Below are 18,084 nucleotides of genomic sequence, written 5' to 3' on the forward strand. Positions count from 1 at the left end.
GGCAGACGAAGCATTTGCTCCCAGCGCTGCTAGCGCTTATCACGATAGCGACGTCCCACTGCAGGCGACATTATCAGCCACTGGGGCGGAGTGAATGTGAAAGCGTGGCTGGTTACGCTTCATACTGCCAATGTGAAGATATTGTCGACACGGCCGTATCTTTCATTGCCGACTCTCAAATTCAACAAAATGAGTTTGTTTTTCAATCAGATTTGCTTTGACCGATTGCCTGATAATTCCGAAAATTTTGCGGCCTCTTTTTTGTAAGACAGATCCATTGGTGGCTGTACATATTTTTATAAAAGATATAATTTCGGGATAAAAAAATTTCAAATATTGACTAAAAATTCCCTTTTTACTGACTTCATTATATCGAGGTTGAACTATACTTCACCATATCGGGCTCACTTTGTGGAATGAACCAGTGATTTCGTCCGTCATGTGACTCTTCCACTTTAAGAGTACACTAAAGAGCAAAATAAGTTGAGCTGTATTAGTAAATTACTATTCTACAATACGAAAAAAAGTCGTCGTTACTGTGAGGAGAGGCTCGGTAATCCAGAAAAGGCGCTAAAACGAAACACTGCTGGCGATGACACCTTGAAATTCCTGACCTGCTGATCATGACATTATGGATTTTAATAGCTCTGCTTATGCCTAGTTAATTTTTTATTGCTAAAAATAGCCTAAATTGTACTCTAGAAGATCCAGATATTGAAGTTGGCGAGTTTCAAGAATTCTGAGGCACAGTGGCCAAAATATGAAAAAATACTTTGAAATCTGCAATGTCGCACATACCGGCGTCGTGGTTTCAAGCCAAAATTCAAGAAGTGGACTTGACCTTCATTTTCTCTTCTAATAATCAACCTATAGATACAGAATTAATTAGGTCAGTGTCCCTTTAATGGGCAAATTGCAAATTTTTGCAAGTAAACTGCTCTGCAGGGCTTCCTTCCAGCAGTGAACTTGCATTGCACAGTGATGGCCCTGCTGCTTTCTTTAGCAAACAGTGTTCAACTTGCCATCTGTTGCTTTGAGCTACAAATAAAGACTGCTGCACAGTGCAAGATATACTGGACAACTCCTTTTCCCTTCTTATTAGTGGACATCCTAACTTGTTCATAGTCCCCTCCTCTGAGTATCTTATGTGCTTTTTTTTTGTGTGTGAATGAAACATAGTTGACAGTATGAGCTGTACAGAAGAGCATAGAGCTGGGAAAATTGATTTAATAACACTGTTGAAAAGTGGCGCAACATTTTCTGAAAAGACACGAGAAAGGGATACATAAAAGTGCTGATGTCATATTTCCATATCACATCCTGTCAGAAAATGTTTGTTTTTCAGCTGCATATCCACAATGTGTTCATCCTTTTCTCCATTGTTTCAGCTAACAGTTATGACTATATACCGACTGGCTTAGATCACAAGCACTGTCATTTTTGGCACAAGGACAGCTGCCTCTCAGACTGCCCAGCTGAACTGTGTGCTGCCCATATCCCTTAATAGTGATGATGCCTATGTTACATTTGCCAGGTGCCTCTATGTCCGCAAGACTCGAATGTTTCCTTGTTTTTTGCCGACAGAAAACGTGTCTGGAGAATTCTAGAATGTTAAGGCAATTTGCTTCACATTATCAAAGTTTCATTGTTGAGCCAGATGTTTTTGAAAAGTTAATTCATGAAAAATAACTTTATGGGCATCTTTACTCTGAAGTAATGGAACTGTTTATTTTGAAGCAAATATTTTAAAAGCTAAGTGGATGTGATTTTTAGCAGTGTAATTCACAGATGGAATGCAAGAGCTACAGTTCATTTACCACTTCCAGAATTTTGACATGTTGGAATCGTGCTTGCTATTTACATTTTTTGTCCTACACAGTTGATCAATAATTTTGTGTGGTGTCATCATGTTGTAATGACTTCCTCCGACTTGCCTAATGAAACATTATATATTGCTAGCCCATGTGAAGGTAAATTAGGTTACCCTGTACATTGTAAATGCTTAGCAACTTGACTGCATTACCTGCCTATAAGTTTACCTAAATTTCAGTCTGTATAATCTTTCTGTGACCCCCTTTTGTCTTTTTTTTTTTTCATGTTTTGAAATTTATTTTTAGACATAGTCTTGTAAGAACCCTTGCTGACGAATCTCTAACTCAATAAAATACACAAACTAGAAAGCTGTGTCACTGGTGTTTTCTGTCATAGTAAATATTGGAAACTACACGTAACTTATAAGTGCCTGAGTTACTCTCGTGAATTGCTGTGGCATTTCTTTGAAAGAGAAAACAGATTTGGCCCTAAACACATTAGCATTCACTCTAAATGGAAGCAGCTACTAAAGGGAAAATTTGCTCCAGAACTTGTAGGTTTCTAGTTGTGCTCCCAGCATCAATTCTTGGCCAGCATTGACATTCTGCAGCAAGATTATTATTTTTTTTATTGTATGCTGTTTGTACTTTTGAAATATGCCTTAAACATGTGGTTTTCTGCTTTCTCAATGGGACAAATTCCTGACAAACGTTTTCATGAAAGTAGGTTTCTCTTAGAAGGAAATTGATGCATCATCAAACAGTTTCTAAGTGTGAGGAGGATATATTTTTACAGCATAAGTTGCTGAGACAAAGTGAATGTTTTGCCACGCGGACAGCTCTGTGCTATTCTTGATTGCCTAATGTCTGTCAGGTACTGCTCTTATTGTCAGTCCAGAAGCATTGTATGCTCTGCTGAATCAGTATAATATTTCATTTTCACAAGGCATACTAGCACCTTTAAAGGCTTATTTCTTGACTATGGGCTAGCGGAAGTCTATTTCCTTGACGGTCAGTATGTACAGTCATCAGTGAATGATGCAAGTGCTTGAGTTTCTGTAAATATTGCCGTTATGTGAAGCTTTACATGCTTTTCGAGATTGTAAAAAGCAGGCATAGCATACATTCGCTCCTTACTCTGAGCTACCTGTGAATGAAATGTTTAACTGCAAATAGTGCTGAAGGTAGTGCACTTCACTGACTCTTTTATTCTTTGATGACTGTAAATGCTAGCAACAAATTCAGTCTGCAGCAGTTTTGTTAATTTTCTTGGCATCTCGGTAGGCTGCATTTAATGATTTATGTTAATTTTCTTTGTATCATTGAAGGTTGCATAAATTGCATGATTTTAGCAGTCACCATAGTCTAAAATCATAAAATTGCTGTTAGCACTGTTAAATTCTTTTTATGCGCTTCAAGTTTTGTGACAAGCTCTATTGATATTCAAAAAATTTCTTTTTCATTTTGCAGGAAGGTTGGAATGTGTGCATGCCATTCTTTTAATGCACAACATAAACTAAAATGAATGCCCAGGCTTAAGCACTTTGAGCACAAAAAAATTTGAAGCTGTGTGCATGAAAATTAACTTGACTCACCTTGTTACCCGTGCTCTGAGCAGTGTTCTTTTTTTTTCTATAAAGTTCTGTTTCTCAATTAAATGTGTTGAGGTGATATGAAGAACTAGTGTGTAATTAATCTTTTCAACATCTTCAAACTGTTTTTTCTTTAATATATATTCATTCATGAACATCCTCTTTTTTGTTTTTCATTTTTCAGGTGCTTAAACTGACAACAACTATTTCAGTGTTTCAAGCATCTCTGGAATAGTATGCTTGCTTATGTGTTAAGGGTGCCACTATGGTTAGGTATTCACTGATGCATTTCATGGCTTTGGCTCAAGCTTTTATGCACTAGCCATGCACACCGAAGGATTGTATTGCTGATCTTGAAGACTTGCAAGTTTTGCTGCTGTGATGCAGCTTTTCTGCAAACTCTTGGTGCTTGCATTGGATGTAAGCTTGACAGTAACACTGCAGGAAGAGATCCCCTTTCATTAGGCATTTGGAAGATGGGCATGGTTTATTGATTCATTTAATACATGCTGTAATACAGGCTTATTGTGTAAAATACATTGTTTTGACTCTGGACTGGTGTGCCTGGTATATAAAGTTTAAAACCCGTCAGTTTTTTTTTTTTTTTTTTTTTTCCATGCGAGTGATGAAAGTGCCATTGTCCATTGTGATGGAACAAACCATACAGTGCTGACACTGCTTGAAAGATAACATTTAGAAGGAAATTTAAAATCTTAAAGTGGCATATTTTGACTGGCACCACTGAGAATAATTTTGAAAGAGTGCTTTTTGGATGGCTTTGTAAAGAAAGTAGGTATGTTCTCAATGCTGGCTATTCAATGGTAAAAGGATATGTCTAGCTCGGCTATAACTGGCCGCTGATGTATGGGTGCTGTATTATGGACAGGGAAATGCTCAAAGTTATGGAGCGATAATGTGGCAGTAGCTTGTACAATTAAACAGTGTCAGTTAAACTGCATTTTTGGGGGTTCCAGTAATTTTCAATTTACTTGGCTTCACAAATTTCGTTTCTGACGCTTACGTCTTGAAGAATTTGCCATTAGTTCTGCATTCAATGTTGAGTTCTATTCACTGTGTGTGTGTGCATTTGTGTTGAGTTAGGGGAAATACTGCCTTTTGGAGGTATTTTACTTATAATCTGTATGCATTGCATTTTATGGCCTTTATGTAGGTCTTGGCAGTCCAATATCCATTGAGACTGGCATGCTCTTATGGTGTTAACCGGCAGCAAATTTGCCTCTCAAACATGACTCTAGACTTACAAGGCTAAACTTTTCTTGATTGCATCTGATGTGCTGAGAAGGTTTAACGTGCCTGTTTTGTAACATAAGTAAAATAAAAAATGGGGGATAAAGTCATGACTTAAATTTCAGTTTTTGCTGTAATCAGTTTTATAGATAGCTCAGTACTTTGAACAACAGGGTTTTGCATATTCAGTAGATATCTATTAGAATAGCTCACAACTGAAACTGAAGCAGAACAGTATTTTCATCCGTGTGCTCAAAATTCAGGTGAAATTACAAGGCAGTCCTTGTGTTAGCATCTCACTCAGGTTGAAAAAGTACAGTTATTTAAATTTTGTATGCTGTGAGTGAATATGAGCAAGTTATTTATTCTCATGCACTGTGGGCAGAGTTAATACTTATTTGGTAAAAAGCAGTTCTGTAAAAAGTTTGAATGTTGCTACAAGGCTGTTAGTGACTGTGTGATCTGTAAATAGTGTGATGTTGCTTTTGCTGCATCATAACTGAGGTGCGTGAAATGGGGGTGTAGCATTAATTTTCTACTATGAACATTGTCACTTCTAAATGTTTCTTTTATGGCTTTCATGCTCATCTTGCAGTATGACCTTGCCTTTGATTTTCTCATCTCTTTTTATTATATTTAGCGCTGTAGGTATAGAATAAGACCAACTCCAACAAATTCATAATCCCTACTCAGTGGTTAAACTGCAAACCATTCAGTCACTGTCGTGGTCATTTCTTAACTGAGAATATGGTTGCAGCAGGAACATGGAAGCAATTTGATTGTGCCGTGTAGAAGTTTAGTAACGTTTGGTGATGGTGAAAATTCAAAAACAGTATGGCGGCTTTTAGCTATGTCATGTATTTAAGAGCATATCAGACTCTGTCTACCACTGGTTCACAAAATTCGGAAGATTGGACTGGCAGCTTGAGGCAGTTCTATTGACGATTTCCTCAACTGCAATCGTCATTTTGTCTTTAGTGCTTTGTAGGCTGCTTTGGCATTACTGAACCATAATACTAAAACAGCCCTACGATTAGGACAAAATTGCTAAATTTTGATGGTATGGGAGGGATAGTTTGTACAGGCTGTTAGTAGTACTGCTTAAGGCAGATGAACTGCTGGCGGTAATGTCATGACAAGCAAACATCTGTCTTCCAGAAGTTCGACTTTTCATTGAGCACTTATTGCTAGACAAGTCAAGCAACATGTCAGACCAAGATGTTTTTCTACTTTGTTAGCCTGTTTCACATCTAACTGGCTTTTTATCTCCCACTCTTGTCCCTTCCCATGCTCCACTGCTTCCTTCCTGTGCCAAGTGCTTCTAGGGCGGACGCGCACCTTCGAGCGGTATTCCTCATATCAGAGGTCCCAGCTGGAGCAAGAATACCAACGCAGCCGCTTTATCTCCTACGAGCGCAAGGCTGATCTGGCCCAAAGGCTTGGCCTTTCGAAGACCCAGGTTCAGTTCTGGTTTCAGAATCGGCGCAGCAAGGAGAAAAAGCTGCTGCAAAAGAATATGACTACCTTTCAGCCATGACATTAGTAGCATTGTGCCTGGTGGATCAGCAAAGGCCTCGTCTGGGTGAACACCAGTGGTCACAGCAGTGATGAAAGTATGATGCAGTTATGCAGCTTGATGCTTGTAGCCATGTCGCCTCTCCTGTAGTAAGTTTTTAAGCAGTGTCGCACTTTTTACACATGTACGCTGCAGTTTTATCTAGTGTGCAGTTTTTCTGCTTCAGTTTTGTGAATGGCTCATAGGTATGTAAAGCCTATAGTCTTTGCAACAGTGTGATTTAACCTATTGTTAATAGAGGCATGGCATGGCTTTTTGTAGCAGCACTGATTTCAAGTGTTTAGGACTCTTCCTGTGTTGAAGCCTCATTGTGTGTACGGCATTGTATTTTTTCTGCATTGAAGGCATTGGAAAAGGTTCATACTGCTATTACCAAAGTGCTGCCTTCACTCACTGTGCACTGCTCTATAAAAAAACGCTGAGGCAAGAATCTTTTAATGAGTGAACATAACTTGCTAATACAACTATGCAGTGGCTTTGTGTTGCTTTGTCCTTGGCTATACAAACGACTTGCTACCTACACTGTGCACAAAACATTTGTTAACTTGCATTTATACTTGCAACTACAGTCATGCAGTGTTAACAAAGTGACAGATGACCTCTGTTATGCATATACTGCACAGGCCTCATTCACAAGGCAGCATTGTAGCTAGCTTTTCCCTCCCTGTGCAAGAGGTGGCAGTGATAACTTCTATACTGCTTTGGTCAAAGCAATGGGCTGTGCTTTCACACACCTTAGTTGCATCTTCCATGCATGAGAGTCTCTTGTGATGTCATTTAGCCTTAGTCTGATCTATCTACTCTAGCCTTTGTATAATTGTCACCATGCTCTGGGAAGAGTCAGTGTAATTGTACTTATCCTGCATTTCTTGCTGTTGTGTCCCTTGTGTCTGTATTGAACAAATTTTTAAACTCAGTATTTTCATGTTTTTAACCGGTTAATAAACCAAAGAAACAGCACATCTTTGGCTTTGAAGCTTCCTTGCCCCAGCCACAGAGCTCACTGCTTAGTGGCTTGGGTTGCATGCTGCCAAGTACAATCCTTACAAGCAACACTGGGAAATTGCATGCCCTCCACTGATAATGCAAAATGCATCAGTATTGCTAAACATCTGCTATTAAGTTCCTAAGAGTTCCACCTGTGGTGTGGTGTGAACTTTTTTTAACAGAAAGAGTGCTATTATTGCTTTCATTAAACCTTCAAGGCACTTAACCTTTTCACATTAGGTTAAAATATTTGAATGTATTTTGTAAAACTGACTTAACTAGGCATTTTCACATTTAAATGAAAGTTGTCAAGATCTTGTGGAGTATTTGTTGCCTCTAAAGTCTTGCCTATTGTTCTAACTAGTCATGTTGCTTATCTTGTAACATTTTCTACACAAATGCAAATGTACTTCTGCATGCTTGGAGAGATGCATTTTCATTGAAAACAAAAACGTACAACTGCATTCTATTTGTTTGCATTATTTGTAATCTTGCATGGTGAAAAAATGCTACTTGTATTTGTGCCTAAGCACAAAGCTATTTCCTCTAAGGAAAATTATACCTATAGCAATTACTGTAAGCCTGACTAAATGACAAAACTGTCCAGAACCATCCTGAAACTTGTAATGTTTTCCTGCCTTGTAGTAAGCCTGTCATGAACTTTCTTTTAGTTTTCTCGACTGTCAAGGCTATGATCTCCATTAATATGAATGTAGACAGCTAGGCTATGTATATCTAAGGGTAGGAAAGTGGTGTGTAATAGTACTGGAGTGCCTGCTGCGAACTTGGTACATTGCAATATCTGTGCAACGATCAGATGTACCTTCTGCATGTTACTAATACCTGCTTTTTACTGGCATTGTGTTTAATCTTAATTTCCATGCCACCTTGATGTACTGGTACCTAGGTACTAGACTGAGTTGTGTATGCTACATTGCATAAACATTTAGTCATAGACTTTCATAATGTTTGCCCTCTGAAGTCTTGTTACACATGAGCAGTCATTTTGTCAAACTTTTACCCCTAGTTGTTATCTATACTGTTAAAAAATTGGCACATATGCTGTCATTTCTGTATAAATTGTGACATAATGTATTTTATGGTCTCTTGCTTGTCCCTCCGTGCAGGTCGCTACTTCACCAGTTATCAAAAGGATCAGCTGATGAAGGCCTTTATAATGAATGCCTACCCAGACACTACATGCCAGCGATCTCTCGCACTACAGCTGGGGCTCACCACAGAGCAAGTCAAAGTTTGGTTTGCCAACAAGAGGACTCGTGACCGCAAAAAGGCTCTTGTATTTCCCAATTTACAGTTGTTTTAATATAACTAACTCTCGGAAATCTCGGCAAGTATAGATATGGCACTGACAAGCTCATTTAAAAATCAGTCTCTGCTCAAGGAAGTCGTACCACTTAACTGGAGAACGTATACTTGAAGTCTTCTAGTGACAGTGACAGGAAGGCTGTACGGCTGGTAAAACCCACCTGAGCCTCCTCAAGCATGAAATTTGTGGTATATCTGCATGTTTAATGCCACCTATAATTTTACAAGCTAGAATGGTACTATCTCGTAACATTATTGTACCTTACAAACTTAAAATGAAATGCTAAATGCTGCACTTGGCTGTCCTGGCTTTACATCATATGAAAACAAAAATCTTCCTTGGAATTAAGTCTGTGCTTCATGCTTAGATAAGCATTGCCTAGTAATGGTGCTGTTTGGGGGCAGTTGTGGATAAGGTGCCACTGCAGGCCTTGTGCTGCTACAACATGTCGTCTTCGTGTATCAAATACCGATTCCTTAATGTCTCCTACTTGTATACCATGCCCTTGTCTGAGCATCCCCATCTGCAGCTTAGGAACATATAGGAATGTGCAAAGGCCTCTTTATACCAGCTACAGCACAGACACTTTTAGGCAAAATATTTTAACCACTGTATCAGATCAGATTTCTGTTCTGCAGGCAATTGTGCATAATGTAATTGTTAGTCGCAATTTGTAGATCTTGTTAAATGACAAGAATGAGCCTGCATGGAAGAATCCTAGTGTTCCTGGTGAACTGAAGTTGTGTTGGAGGTGCTGCATCAACCCCAAAGGGGGTAATGACTTCTGAGCTAGGCTCTACACTTCTGTGTGACATGTAAATCACGTGTTTGTATAGACAGGCAAATAATTACTTCTATCTGTGTACAGAGTAGATTTAGCAGTGCAAAACTGTCCACCTAGTGGTATGGGGCAGTCTAGTGTTTCCATAGCATTAGCCTTGCTAGTGAAAAGGTTGGTTGATATGGAGTGCTGCAATACTGGTGATGCATTAATTGTGTGCTGTCTGTCATCTGTGAACTAATTTCTGCATGAGGAATGGCCGTGAAATGAAGGCTCACATAGCATGTGTCTAGCCTCCAAGTCTGTGTATGTGTGTCCACTTGCCTGATCGCTTTTTTAGTACTGTCTTTCAGTAATCATTTGTCTTAAGTAGATTGCAAATAGTGTGCGTGATTATGCTTGAAAAGCACATATGATTAGCAAGATAGCAGGAATTTTCGTTTTCCAGCATGCTTTAAATGCCCTGCACTCAATGTGTAGCTGTTACATTGGACACTTAACTCATGTGATAGCGATCTTTGAGAGATGTTGGAAAGTAACAGTTGAGACGGGTTAGTGCCTAATAAGTAGGGTTAGCATTTAGTAGGACACATGATCCAGTTTTCAGGTGATCTCTAGCATTTCTTGCTTTTTTTCAGCCACAGCTCATCTTCATTCGCACATAGTTGTTGACAGGTCAAGAATGCAGAGGCAAGTTTCCCTCAAAGGGAACATCTATACATGTGAGCAGCATTCTGGGCAAGTCGGTAATCCATTACTCAAGTATTACCCAAGGCGGCATCACGTGATTCATAACTATGTTACACGAATACGCAGTTCGTTTTCTTCATGTAAGCGCATGCGCGGTCTATACTCCTTCACATATATAAACCGATTCAGTGGCACAACAAATTTAGTTGAAAGTTTGCGCTTTCTGTGTGTTCTTCTCCTCTTACGTCCATGTCTTTTTTTGTTGCACAATAATACTTGAGTAATCTATACATGTGCTAGCGAGTAAGCTCATCTTTTTTCCTTATCCTTTGTTTGCATGTCCATGCCATCGCTTTGCTCACGCGCTTCGTTGTTTTGAAACAACTCGCCCTGCTGGTAGCTTTTTTTCCAGGTGTGAGTGACACCTATAGTCTGAAGGTATCAACTTGGCTATTTGGCCCATTTCACATAGCATTTGGGTGTGGGGCACACCCACTAACAGGAGAACAGGGGTGGTGGTGTAGTGTTGTACAGGGGGCCAGTGGAATCCTTTTTCTAATCGCGTAATCAAATGGCCAGTTTTTGCTGCAAGCCGTCATCTGCACTTGATGATTTTGGCTGTTCATGCATGTGATGCATAATTGCAGTGTGTTCATTGCTGCTGAACAGCTGGGCCACTTCCTCTGCAAGCCAGTGGGATTTCTAAGATAACTATTTCTTGGAAGTGCAGAGGGGACAAAGTGAGCCATGCATCACAGTTTTTTGGGAATAGGTTTCCTGCATTCATGACTTGTTACTGGCTATAGAATAGTTATCGAAGAACTTTACCGAGGCCTCTGTGAGATGATTTGCTGATCAGTGCGATTTGGTGTTCGGTTCTGCATATGCTGCAACAGAAGCAAACCAGTGCTTATATAGGCAGGATCAGTGCTATGACCTACATAGTGCTACCATGGGTGAACTTTTAACATGAGAGAACCTGTGACTGTCAAGACTATCTTGTATTCTACAACACTGTAAAAGAAACAGGCCCATTACAGCTTCTTTGATGACTTATTAATTTGGGATGTTAAAGGAGTGATGTTGATGTGCTCGAAATAGCTGCTCACTGTTACCTTTTGTGGTTCATCTTCAGATGCACCTGCAGTGGTGGCTAAGTGGCTATGGCACCTTGCTTCTAAAAATGAGGTTGTGGATTCTATCACCCAGCTATGCAGCCACATTCCAGTGAAAGTGAAATGCAAAGACGTCTGTGTGCTTAGATTTGGGTATGCTTTAAAAAACCCAAGGTGCTCAAAATTAATCTCTAGCCTTATAGTGCAGTGTCCTCTTATAGCCCACTGTGAATGTTCAGGAGGCTATACTCTAAATATCTTTAATGCCTTGAGATACCGAGTTTTCACTTGCCCATGAGCATAAGCTTCTCACTTTTGTTAGCCGTTTTTCTTTAAAGATTTTTATTATTTCCACATAATTCATTGCTTCTGAATGACATAAATGCTAGTTGCTTCTCCTGTATTACAGGAATTGGCTATAATAATAAAATAGCTTGACTAACAAGCTTATTATATTTGCCTGGAAAGCACTCCAACTAGTCTCAAGATTTGTGCTATGAAGTGCAGTTGATGCAATGAGGTTAAAAAAATTTAGATACAGCCAACTGTTTTTAGATAAACACTTGAATTACAAAAATGTCTTCAGTTCATAGAGTGCAAATATATCTTACTCTAAATTATTGGTGCTGAATAGTAGGTGGATAGAATACATTGTAGTGATCCAGTGAGCTCGCTGCTTTTTGCTCATTAATGTTTCTCGCCATGCATGTATGATCCATCTGTTCCCAGGCAACAAATCCTAAAGTAATGTTGCTTGAGCTGCATGACTGTGTTGTGTTTTGGTGACTGCTGTAAGATTATTATTTATGACTCGGACACACCAATATTATAGGTTGTCGCAATCAGTACAGCATCTGTTCGTACTAGTAACATCAGTTCCGAGCATTCAAGACCATATGAAATAGGGGTGTTATTATAAAAAAAGTGCTGTCCATGCTTTTCCTTTTTTTCCTTTTTCACATGCTGATTTCGGAGATGTGACAAGTGCATTTCAGCTCTTCTTTTAAAAGAGTTTTATTTTGTCATAACTTGTTAAAATAGGACTTGAGCTTTTCATCGGCATGAGAAAAGGTGCCACATGAGCTTCATTGAAATGCTGCCTAGCTTTTGTTTTGCATGATAGTAAAACTTCAAAAGGCTTTGTAACATGAAAAATACAGCTGCCTACAATTGTGTTCATCTCTGAAGGGCAAGTAGCTGTCATGTCACCGTCCATGGTTTAGTTTGCACGCCTTGATATTTTTTAGTTGTTGTGGTTTAATTAACTCGTGGTAGAACTCTTCTCCTATTAAGCTTTTAATTAATTCTATTTCTTCTTTGGTGCAGGTTATGTTTGTGCTACTTTTTTTTTTCCTGTTGCCACGTTGCATTAAATATGACCATGTGAAATGTACATTCCTCACTTTGCCATTTGATAGTAATTTCTCTACAAAGAGCCATCCGCTGCAGAGAACAGGTTAACTTGTTGCACACTTAGTTGCTTTATGCTCATGATTGTCTTATTGTAAGGAGCTTGATACATGTATTGTGGTGGTATGCCACTGTTAAGGTATGTCCAGCTTAGCTGGCTGTTACACAGACTGTTTATGGTTTTGATGATAGGAATTTTTTTTGTGTGTGGGCTGGTTGAAAAACAGGAGACACAATGAGTACCTCTGGCTAGGATGCAGGGGCATTAGAAATTGTTGGCCAATTTTGGGGAATCAGGGGCCAGGGAGCAGAGAAGTGCTGGCTTGTCATCAGCTACTGCTTTGTCTTTAGCAGTGTATCCTTGGATGAGTATTTAAGCTCTTAATCTGTCTTTGAAAGCCTCAATTGCTGGCTGGCTCATATCAGATAGACAGTCTGTTGACCTATGTCAATGTCAAGAGCCTATGTCAAGCGTGTGTGTGTGACCTTTCTGTGATGTGGCTTAGGGCATCCTGCAACAGCTCACTCCAGCCATTTTAAAATGACGAAAGAAAGTGCAGCTTCTGGCAAGGATATTGTATGTGATCAAATACAGTATCATTGTCTTAAAAATGAGACTGCCCAATGTATGTGTGTAATGCCGCATTCACATACTCACATTCCATGACTATTGAGACCAAAGCCCATTGAAATCAGCATGCCTATTGACCCCTTTCTGTGAGCTTGCAGAAGGGAGACAAAGGTGCTTGCAGGTTTCAATTACCTTTGGTTTCAGTGGCCCTTGAAAGTGTGTGATTTAGTATGGTATGAGCCTTCGTTACTTCTGGTTCCAAGTGCGAGTTCAGTATGTACCTAATAAATATCTAGGTTGCTCAAATGAAAGCTGCTTGAGTGAATTGCAGTTAAAGAAGAAAAGTGATGTCTTGTTTGGTTGCATGTTTCATTTCGTGCATTACTTTACATGCACAAATGTAAAACTTTTCTTGCCCCTCACAAAACTGAGAATGCACGTTGGCACTGCAAAATTTGGCATGGTTGCCCTTTGTATTCATGTTTGCTTTTTCTGTTGAAGCTTGGGTTGTAAGCATGGCAGTTTTATGTGTGTTTACGTCGTCAAAGAGGTCAACTCTGAAGGCATGGGTACTAAGCTTGTACAGGCTTGTGTGTTTGGTAAAGCATCCACATTGGATGTATGTAAGAGAGGATTTCAGAAAGTGTCTGCTTTGATAGTCAATTGCAATGTAGAATACTGTCAATTTTACATTTATGTATGTTCTTTTTATGTACTTTGGGGAAAATATTTTTGTACACCTTGTGTGCTGAGGTCTTCTATATGTATTTTTTTGTGCACAGTCATCATGTGTTTCACTTATGTTTTGAATGGCATAGCAAGCTTAATGGATACCTGTGTGCCACATTTATGCTGCTAAAACTGTCTAAAACCAATTCTTTAGCATGGCTTAGTGAGTCGCACAGAAAATGAAATGTTACTGTTCATATGAATTGGCTTTGCTCTGTTATCATGATTGAGTCTTGCGGTCATGATACCTATATCTTGTACTGTTTTTGAGAGCATAGTTTGTAAATCCAGCGACTGAATTTGTTTTGAAGCTAAGGAATTCGTCACTTTAACTGGCTAAACAGCGTACTGGGAAAGTGCTCGAGAGTCACCGCATAGCAGCTCACAAGTTAATTAGGAAAGGTTTCTTTTTGTTTCATGATATTTTTGTGGTGCAATTCTTGGTGATAGCATCAGATCCAGCTTGTAGGACATGGGTGGTATAATTTCCTGTGCATCATTTTCTAATTTGTCTATGAAAACTGTGCATGTGTTACTGTAGTGTTTAGTAAGATAGTGCATTGTGTGTAGTGTATTGGCAGTTGTGTTAAGCAGCTGTCACTTTGCTGTGGTACAGCAGACTCGCATTTGTTGTAAGGAAGATGAAAACAAATGGCACCTACTGGGATAATGTTACCTTGGCATGAAAAATAAATTTTCACTTGCTTTTGACACTTAAGTCTTGTGTAGTTTGATTCTTGCAGTTAAATACTCCGGTACCAGTTGGTACGGCTCAGAGGTATTCACTAAAGTTGCATGTATGTGAAGCATGAAATGTCATAATATTTTTAATTGATAAGCTCTAGTGCATTGGGCTTTTCTAAATGTTTCAGTATTGGAATGATGTCTTACTTCAGAAGGCTTGTGGAAAAGACAACCTGATAAACATGCTTGCAAAAGTAGGCTCAGCGTAGCCTCGTTCACACTACCATATTGTTCTGTTGCACAAAGGTATCTGTTAGTTTTGCTTCCAAAACAGTTTCTTTATTATTTAGGTTTACCAGTGTTTATTTGTAGGATACAAATTTCTCACTCGTAACAGCTTCAGTTTAGATTACACAACATCTGATTTGCTATACAGCAAGCTTTTGAAACGCTAAAATATGGTCTGTTCGAAAGGATGAATAGAAGTGTATCGATTGCCAGCTTCACAAAAAAGAAGGCTTATGTGTCAGAAGGTTCTCCATTGTCTTAACTATATTGTTTTGTTTGTAACAAATACAAAATCTTTTTTTTTTTAACTGTAGCTGTGCAAAAAAAAAAAAAAGGTAGAAACTGAATTAAATAGTTTTTGTGTCTAAAATGAAATCTGGCACCATCTTGGTGCACATTTACGTACTTTTTGAATGTGTAAAGCACGCTGATTAAAAGCCCAGCTGGCATCACATCCGCTGAGGTTAAAGAGTACAAAAACATCCTGCAGATTTTGTTAGCCAAAAAAACGGTCTATGTGGTTATTACCAAATTTGAAAATACATTCTTTTAATATGTGCTTACTGAAGGCCTTAACAAAATGTGGAGACAAGCGTTTAAATTTAGATTGTGATATGAAAGAATACATAGTCACTTCATATGATTTAATAAGCAGCAGGGTAGCGCACAAGTTGCATGACAAGTACACAAATGTTATAATTGTAATGTGTGGCTGACAGAATGTGGAAAGAATGTAAGAGGGTTTCTAATTCAACAACGTAAGCACCAATGAGACCTGCATGTTCAATATTAGTATCAAACCAGATCTATGAAATGAGACCGAAGATTAACCAGGAGGTTAGGTTCCGAAAGGAAAAAGCACAATTTTTTAACGTTGGTATCACTGGATACGAATGTTACTGGATACCACTTCAGTAAATACCACTTTTTGTTAGGGCTATTCATACGAAGTTTTAAACATAACTGATTAGAATTGACCATTATATATTGTTTCTGTTCCTGCAGGAACACTTGGTTGTCATTGCACATCCATAAAATTTATTTGTTTTTTTTTTTTTAGTGCACACATCAATTTTGTAAATTCAATATGTTGCAATGAATATGAGCCTAGTATTATTTTACTGCTTGCTCTTTTCTCAAACTTCCTGAAATCTTGGCCAGCTTTTATGTTCAGTGCACTTATAAGCAAAGAGGCTATTGGCTGGATTTTTTAGACATCATGACTGAGCAGTGCCTCTGGACATATGCTTAAGTGAAGAAAGGTCTTCATTGAAAGGTTGTGGTGCCAGCTGGTGGGTGAGAGTGATAGCATTGTGGTGATACTGTGGTGTCTCGGAGTTGGTTACACACCCAAAGAGTCCCATTACACAATCTTGAGGCCCTCAACACATGAAGCTCAGCATGATGATATGTGGTGCATGGTGGCCATTGTTTTGCATGCGTGTACAGTGCCACAGCTTTGAGCGCAGCTAGAAAAATGAAAAGTAAGGTAAGGCCACAATGTGGCAGTGACAGCATTTGATTACTGATAACTTCGCTCACACTCCTATACTCAAAGTTTTTTGGAAAAGCTTCATGGGAAGACGCCCTTTAATACAACACACATTTGACACTGTTCTTGAAAGGTGTCGCAGAGCATTTAAGACTCGATACATTGACCAGAGTTGATGAAGTCATGTTGCGTGTGTTCTTGTAAAGCTTTTGGTTGTCACATCATCCATGGAATTCTTTATAATCTGTGAAATATCTGGCTTTAACATTAAGAAAGTGTATTACTATTGAAGGAGGAGCTCTTGCATAAATTTTACTAGCCTATGTTGTCTTTCTCTCATTCTTTTTAAAATAAACTAGATGTCAGAGAGACATTGAGATCATAATAAAAAGGCAGGGAGGTTAACCAAGGCTGCACCCAGTTGGCTATGCTACATGTGGGTAAGGAGAAAAAGAAGAAGAGTCATTGTGCATGCATTCGCAGATGGATGGTCACTCGTGTAAATAGTTGCAAGTGCTTGTCTAGTCCGATTATCTTCAAGAAGTGCAGTAGCGCTTTGGTGGCCTTGTGCATGTTAGAAGTCTGTGGCCAAAGTTCCAGGATGCTAGCTTTCGAGAATGGTCTGTTTAAGGTGGCTAAGGCTAGCACGCTGAGCATATAGATATCTAAAGTTGGGAAGCAAGGCTATACCGTGAAACAACATACTAGAGAGCACAAGTAGCATCTCAATATAAAATTCAAGATCCTAATATGAGAGTCCATAATTGCATTCTCCATTCTTTCCTGCATCGTTTCATTTACTTAATCCTGTCTTTGCCCATACTTTTTTTCACTTGGCAGCACCAGCATGCCTGACTCTAACTTTAGCAAGCTGTTTAAGTACTCCTTCGGATTGAAACAGTACCAATGTATGTCCTTATATCATCACCTTTTGTTCTGCATGCATTTTGCCCTGTGCACATCACTGCACCTCCTTTTTTGGCAGGTGAGTCCGCCATGGAGACTGAACTGGAACATCCACCAGGACTTGTGAAGCCACATCACAGAAGTCTGCTGGAGGCTCAGTACAAGCGTAGTCGATATGTGAATCGTGAAACGTGCATCCAGTTGGCCTGCCGGCTCCACTTGTCTGTAAAACAGGTGCAGTACTGGTTCCAGAATCGGAGAGCCAAGGACAAAAGAACATTACGCCGCCAGGCCTTGAGCTACAATACTAATTTTCTGCAACGATACCACTTTTGAACCTGGTCTACCGTCATATCTCTACGAGACTGTATATCCACTGTTTCGTTTTACTGGTGTGGCATTTTGCTACAAGGACACAGGTTCAACTCCTCGCTATCGTGGCTGCATTCTGATGGGGGCAAAAACACTCGTATGTTGTGCTTTGGGTGCATATTAAACAATTCCAGATGGTCATTCATATTTAAAACAGCGCCAAAAAACACGGACAAGGGAGGACACAAGAGGAGCGCCGACTGCCAACACCTTTATTGGAGCCTGCGCAAATATATACAATTTGCAACAGGCATAAAGAGAGTGACAGAAGGGTAGGGAAAGGCGAGTCACCGTCGGTCAACTACTGCTGCGCATGCGTCAATGACATTAAACAATATAAAAGAAACCATGACATGGTGGACACAGGCCAAACTGCTTAACTTCTAAGGAACTTAAGTTCTTTATCACAAAGTGCAATAGAAGGGGAACTAACACAGGTGGCTCCTAACTGACACATTGAAAATGCCTCAAAGATTTCTCTGGCCATCTGATTGCTGTACCTTTT

The 18,084-nt window shown here is 39.3% G+C and overlaps 1 long non-coding RNA gene across 1 annotated transcript; it reads right to left on the minus strand.

Annotated features, from left to right (window-relative positions):
- Positions 1 to 515: 515 nt before the first annotated feature.
- LOC140218604 (uncharacterized) lies at positions 516 to 17,804 on the minus strand. Its single transcript, XR_011894810.1, has 2 exons — positions 17,230 to 17,804; positions 516 to 3,841 (listed from the first exon to the last, which is right to left on the minus strand). It is a non-coding gene; the product is annotated as an uncharacterized lncRNA (long non-coding RNA).
- Between the last annotated feature and the right edge of the window lie 280 nt (positions 17,805 to 18,084).

Source organism: Dermacentor andersoni, chromosome 1 (genome assembly GCF_023375885.2).
Source record: "Dermacentor andersoni chromosome 1, qqDerAnde1_hic_scaffold, whole genome shotgun sequence".
In the NCBI taxonomy this organism is placed as follows: domain Eukaryota; kingdom Metazoa; phylum Arthropoda; class Arachnida; order Ixodida; family Ixodidae; genus Dermacentor; species Dermacentor andersoni.